This window comes from Sphaeramia orbicularis, chromosome 2 (assembly GCF_902148855.1).
Source record: "Sphaeramia orbicularis chromosome 2, fSphaOr1.1, whole genome shotgun sequence".
Taxonomy (NCBI): Eukaryota; Metazoa; Chordata; class Actinopteri; order Kurtiformes; family Apogonidae; genus Sphaeramia; species Sphaeramia orbicularis.
In genome coordinates this window covers 28577699-28585185 of record NC_043958.1, presented here as the reverse complement: position 1 = coordinate 28585185, position 7487 = coordinate 28577699, and positions in this window count along the sequence as shown.

Sequence of the window (7487 nt, the reverse complement as noted above, 5' to 3'; positions counted from 1 at the left end):
GGCATTTGTGTAATCTGCTCCGTCCACATGGAATATGTTGCTAAAAGACTGGAAACTCTCTGAATTGATCTCCCTGAATGCTTTTAAATCCAAACTCAAAGTGTTGGAGAAGAACTCAATGACTTGCACGTGTTTTTCATTGGTTGAATTGTCCTGTAAATTATTGTTTGTTGTAACTGTATGGGGTAATTGTATGTTGTAACTATGTGTTGTGTTTCATGCTGTCTCTTGGCCAGGACTCCCTTGAAAAAGAGGTTCTTAATCTCAATGGGATCCTTTTCCTGGTTAAATAAAAGTTAAATAAAAATAAAATCAAAATAAAATGTGAAATAGGACAAAATGTTGAACATTTTATTTCCAAAAGGTTAAAGATCACAGTCACTCTGAAACCATAATGATCTGTAAAAACACTTAATAAAATTGAATTAAAATAAAATAGTTTCTCACTGGAGATTATTCAGTGGAATCATGTCAGAGTAGCTGTGTTTTCCAAGCTTGGAACCGGGACCCAAACTGGGTCACAGAGCTGTTTTTATTGGGTCGCTAACTGGCAGAGAAAAATATAATGAAAAAATAAAAATAAACAGACAGACAGACTGTCTATCTGTCTGTCTGTCTGTCTGTCTATCTATCTATCTATCTATCTATCTATCTATCTATCTATCTATCTATCTATCTATCTATCTATCTATCTATCTATCTATCTATCTATCTATCTGTATGTATGTATAACATGTAACCAGTGAAATGACATCAAAGGCATAAAAAGAATAAAATGAGAAAATACATTAGAGAAAAAATAACATGACAAGATGAGTGTGATATAAAGGATGGAGAAAAAAAAAAGTAGAAAATGTAAAACAGATTAAATGGTGGGAAAGATCCAAGAGACTAAAAACTGTCACAAAAGTATACTTTTACAGACATTGTTTTGACAGAAGAGTCAGTAAATATGTAAATAGAAATTCATTTGCAGAGTTTGGGCTCTACTTTGACACCAAATTTCTCTTTTGTGCTGAAATGTACAGTTTTCATTTCATAAAATACACATTAAAATCCCTCAGGTTTTCAATAACGTATGTCTTTGGACGGACATGGATTGACACTTTAGATCAGCAGAGGCATACTCTCATTTCTGTTTTGGGAAATAAGAGACATATACTAAAACATGACATTCGTTTTGCCATGAATCTGTATTTAAAACTGGGCTTGGTAATCATTCAACCAAGGAAATAAAATAAGAAATAAAAGTGATTCTGGGAATTTAAGGAGTTTCCTCCAGCTCAGCTTCAGAATGTGCAGCAGCTGAGGTTATGTAGTAAAGATACCTTCACCCCAGCCCACCCACTCACACATCCACGGACTGTCTGTCCTTGTCCAGAGTGTCTGCACCACGGCGGCTGCCACGGATGCCATTCAGTGGTCAGATCACTTTCCGTTTTTGGAATACTTCATGTACTTATAGCCCCGTCGGTGCTTGTATGTTAGATGGAGACTGGGCCCCGGAGCGGATCCAGGACCCATCGCATCATCATGTCTAAGAATAGAGACGCTCCAACTACTACATGTAATGCAACCTTTCTGTAAACCAAACTCTGCGCATCACATCAGTGTTAAAAGTTAATAATAGTCCATGTGCAGTGTTAATAAGACCAACAGCGCAAGTTTTCCTAGAGATAAGCTCAAGTCCATCCAACTTTCCGCTCTGGTAGAAACTCTGCGACCCGGATCCGTGCGCATCAAAGTAACCTACATTTAATCGGGGTTATGATGCAGGTCTGGGGCGTAAATAGATGGTTGCTTATATTGGCTGTGTCCCGTCACGTGACCACCACCCACCAGAGGTCACAGCTGCCTCCATGGTTGAATCAACTTCTTATTTCAACCCCATCATCGTCCCAGTGCGGAAATAATTGTGCGCTGATGTGTCCGCTGGGTGTCGGGTTTTACGCATGGCGTCCGCCAAGACGGACTGGGCCCCGAGGAGAGCCACCACCTAGCACCCTACTATTTAGAGGTGGGAATGCTCCGACACCCAGCCCCCCTTGTACACCTGCTGCTCTCCGTCTGTCCCTGACTGACAGACCGGTGCGTCCGCCTCTCCGCGTCCTCCTCTGCGCCCACCGGAGCTCGCTTCTTGTCCACATCTTACGCGTCCCGTGGCTGTTTCTTCTGGATTTGCCCTTTGGACCTGTTTCTCTCCCCGGTGGATTTTAACTTTGGTTTGGTTTGATAAGTTAAATCCGTAAAACGTAAGATTTTACACCCGGTTTCGATGGCGGAGGGTGTGCGCCCCGAGGACTACTGTGACGAGCCCGTGGAGGACGAGTTTGGAGAGATCATCAAGTGTCGATCAGGTAGGAGAGCAGAACACCACGACTTATGCACGCGCGTGCGTACGTGCGTGGGAGGACGGTGAATGGATGTGCGCACGTGGAAAAAAGTGCGCTAGAAAACCAAATTTGGTGCAAAAACAGTCTTCCTCAACCACTAAAAAACTCCCAGAAGTGATCACACATTTTCACATTAGAGTTAGAAATATCCAAAGATGTCTGAGTCAAAATCACAAAACACTGTTAAAACACTCAATAATGATGTCAGGTCTTACCATTTAGAAGTTTTGCCATTAGTTTACTGTTACATACACATAGAGAAAATAAATTGCTATAAATCAATAAGAGGTCTTAAAATTTCACATGAAACCGACAGTTTTTCTAATCATTTGTCATTCCTACTAATAATTTTCACTATTTACTACTCACATTACCACCTACTTTTGTCCTGGATTTCATTGCAATAATTACAAGATCAAGATTTTCCTTCTCCATCTGATGATTATTTTTACAAAACACTTACATTACACTTCCTGCTGGTTTTAGAAGTCCTGTTTTAAGGACAGGATTGTCCTTAAAAGTTATTTTCTTACTCTGGTAATTACTTCCACCTGATTTAAATTTAGTACATTACTATTGTTGTTTTCACATCTTTCTGTTCTAAATCATGTCTGAAAATCATGTTTACTAAAGCGAGAAGAGAACCTTTCATAGGGTGTTTTTTTTTTTTTTTTTTTATCTCAATAGTGGTACCTTTCTTATTAGACTTGACAAAGCGTGGACTGATTTCTGACAGTCAAACGTATCAGTTGCAGTTGTTTTGTAAGAACATTGCAATGCACAGCATGCAGCCTTATTTTGGGCAATTTGTAACTTTATATTCTTTTTTCTGAGGCACTGAAGCGCATCATACAATGGTAGGCCAGCTGTGACAGAAATAAAGGTTTTGTTTTATTATAATGTAATTATAATTTTGAAATTATATCATACACAGCAGACAGAGCCTCGTTATTAATTTAAGATTTATTTTCAATAGAAGGGGTTTCTTCTATGTTTCTATTATAATAGACTATGTTTTACCAATATTTAGCATGAATTCATGTATTATTTGCCTGGTAAGTGTAGATGTGTTTAGGTTAAGGTGAGAGCGGTGCACTTACTTGTGCAGTTTGACAGATGTAGTGCCATTATTTTGTCATTGTATAATCCATTTATTTTCCAAGGTTATAACTGAGTCACTTACTGTAATATGTGTTTCCATGTTGTATCATCCTGGGGTTTCTGTCCTGTTGCAATCTCCTCTGTTCAGGTCAATCATGTTCACAGCTCTGCTGTGTAAACGTTGGATAATTTTATCCATTTTTAACAGAATTACTGTAAACAAGTTAGAGTGGAGCCAGTGCTTGTGGTTCTGAAATTAAGACTGCATTACCCATAAACCCTCTGTCTACCATGCTGCGAAGAGGATGTTGACACTGAAAGGCTATATTTGGATGATAAAGCCTGGTTGATGCCTGTGACCTTGTGGAGAGTTCTTCACAAGTTATCAGCTGTCAGAACAAACCTGTTTAGTATCACACAAAATCTGTTTGCATCTCCTGGACTTCTTCTATTTGTCATAGAGCTGTTTGTATGTATTAAATCACTGTCAATATTGCCTGAAACCTAAAGAGCAGCTAAGCATAGCAGATGTTTTACCCACAGAGGTATATTTTTCTTCTTTGAACTTTCAGCATCGAACATGATGTCATTTGTCTATGTGAATCCTACATTTTTCATCCAACAGAATCCACTTTCAACTATCACTTTGCATGCGATTCAGGGCCCAAAAAGAAGGACTTCCTTGTTGCAAGTACAATCCTCACTCACTTACCTGCTCAAGTTATGAAAAAAGACTTAAACGCATAGTTTTTCTGCTGAGGCTTTAGGTTGAAAATTGAGGTATCTCAATTTTTGTGTATTTATGCTTATTTGATAATCACTATCAAATAAAAGTTTGTTTAGAGTCAAGTAAAAGTTGATTGTGAACAAGTTGAAACATAAATTTTCCACCTCTTCTTTTTCACACATGCTTGTAAGTCAACAAATGCATTAAAAATTACAAAGGAACAGCTTAATATGAGTATTTTCTATAGTTAGAGGTGACAGTCATAACTCAAGTAGAAAAACAGCTGGAGCAAAACAACTAAAAAAAAGATAGAAGTAGCTGTTTCTGTGCAAATCTAAATGAAACTACATATTAATACAATGAAAAGACTATTAAACCATTTTAACTTCAAGTGAAAGTAGAACAAAGCAACATATGTGAAAATGATGAACATTAACTTTGCTCCAAATCTGTTATTAATGTCAGCAGTGAAAGTTGAAATGCTGTGATGCCTTTTTTTCGCAGTCCAACTTCTATTTCTTTTCTGTTTTGTCTAGTCCACCTTTAATGTCGTCTTCATCTTGTTATTATATCAAAATTGGACTTGGTGGGAATGATATAATACAATAGAATGTAATACAGTGCAATACTTTATTGTCCTCATGGGGAAATGTTTTGGTCTCAGTCATACATTTCCATAAAAAACTGCAATAATCAAATAAAATAACAACTGAATAATAAAAGCAGTAATAGAAAATATCAATATCATCATCAACAATCACCTGCCTTGAAACTTAAATAACCAGTCTGATGGAGTAGAAAGTACAGATATTTGTGTTAAAATGTGAAAGCTGAAGAAGAACAAATTTTCAACAAGTTAAAACTCCCTCATTTCTGACTTTTGCTGTAAATTTAACCATGATGGTAGCTTAAAATCTTAAAACATGTATGTAATTGTAATGCTGCCACTCCCACTGAAGTGATAATATCATTTTCACATGTTTCGTGAGGCTTTTTATATGGATGTAAATAGTTTCCTATGTTTAGCGCTCTGATGAACAATATCCCAAAATTTAGCCACATAAATCATTTGTAGGTCTAAATCCAGGTTAAATCGTTTGGGGGATAACTTGCGACTTAGCCCAGCCCAGGGCTAAAAATGTTGGGGTTTGTTGTGTGTACAGTGTGATGTGTGACCATGACAGCGAATAGCTTGCAGTGTACTGGGATGTATCAGAGGCCGCTGAGGTCTGATTTCCTGTTATAGTGCTTGTAAATAGTGGATGACCTCGAATGGTCCACAGAGCAATGAGACGCAGTAAAACATGTTAGCAGACAGACAGATGGACAGAGAGACAGACAGACAGGGTGTCAGGTTGAGTTTTTTCTATTAGGGACAGGTAATCTCATCCTGTCTTCTTCCTCAGGAGGTGGATTTCCTCTTGCTTTCCTGTCTGTGTAAATAACTTTTTTTCCCCTCAAGAGACCAGCCAGCTTGAATAAAGGTCGAATGAGTGAATAAATAAAGCTCCCTACTATCTCCCTTCTCGTCTCACCCATTCACTCTCTCACGTACACTTTCCCCTCTCAAAGCCTGCCTCGCCCGCCCCCTCTCTCCCTCTGTACAGCTGGTGGGTCATCTCATGCTGGAAATAGCGGTCAGCTGGCCTAAAGGGCTGCTGGTGTGAGGTTTCCGATAGCCTAGTTTGGGAGGGGGCCATTTCCCGCCTCACATCTCCTTTCAGTCTTCTCTTTCTTTTTCTGTCATTTCCCCAACTTTTCTTTCATCTTGCTTTCAGATTTTTCTCACTATCCTCCACTGGTCTCATAATTTTCATTCATACTTTTTTTTAATAAAACTTTTGGACCATTTCCTTTCTACACATGCCCCCCTCTGTTTTGTCATTAGTATCACCCAAGTTATACCCGTCTGTAGTTCACATTGCCTGTCAGTAGGTAAATCCAGCTCGATTGTGTCTATGTTACTCTCCATAAAATGTACAGTGTAAATGTTGCACCAAAGACAACTGGACACACTCAAGCTTTTGAGGACATTTTGGTTCAAATCCAAAAACCACATTAAGCTTGACTTGTAAATCTGTTATAATTAGACAAATACTTTTATACCCATCTCTACTCTTTGACTTTTAGACTGAAAGTTGTGCACATTGTGTTTTTTATTCGTTTCTATCATCCTATTTGCATTCTTTTTGTGTGTGTGTTTTAACTGTATATTGTATTTGCACTCTGTCACACTATGTTACGGAAGCGTATTGCAGTCACACAAAAAATTAAATTCGCCTCTGTTTTTCTGAATTAACGAGATAATTATCTCGTAATTACGAGAAAAAATAAGTTTAAAAAGTCAGCGCTGTTTTTATGAATTAATGAGATACTGTTTTCTGAAAAACATTAAATTCGGCTCTGTTTTTCTGAGTTTACGAGATACTGTTTTCTGAAAAAAAAAAAAGTGTGCTCTGTTTTTCTGAGTTTACGAGATACTGTTTTCTGAAAAAAAAAAAGTTTGCTCTGTTTTTCTGAGTTTATGAGATACTGTTTTCTGAAAAAAAAAAAGTTTGCTCTGTTTTTCTGAGTTTATGAGATACTGTTTTCTGGAAAAAAAAAAAAAAAATTTGCTCTGTTTTTCTGAATTTACGAGATACTGTTTCCTGAAAAAAATTAAATTGGGCTCTGTTTCTCTGTGTCAGTGGGACAGTGGTCCCTGATCCAGGCAGGAGCTCCTTCTACCTGTGCTGCTGAAAAGCCTTCAGGGGAGCGTGAAGTTTTTTCCGTTCTCGTAACCGGTTCCGTTTACAGATCATGGAACTAGTTCCAATTACAGAACTCAGAACCAAGCTGTGCTCCGACCTCCAAGCCCCGCTTCGTGCACGTATCAAGCCCTCCAAGCGCTCCAGCGTGCAAGCCAAGCAGGAGCCGGTGCTCAGCTTCCTGGAGGGCAGGACGCGGTGGTGGGAGTTGGCATTAATGAAGTCAAATAAAATGACATTCGCCAGCATTAAAGAAAATATAAACAGCAGAAGAGTACAAATGTGTATTAATTTATTTGTCGGACCTGATGGAAAGCATTTCTCAGAACTAGTCCCGTAGAGGAATGGATTGGTTTACCGGTTCACCCCCCCCCCCCCCCAGATAGCTTTCCATCAGGTCCAGGTCAGCGCTGATTTTTTTTTAAACTTATTTTTTCTTGTAATTATGAGATAATTATCTCGTTAATTCAGAAAAACAGAGCCAAATTTATTTTTTTGTGTGAATGCAATGCGTTCCCG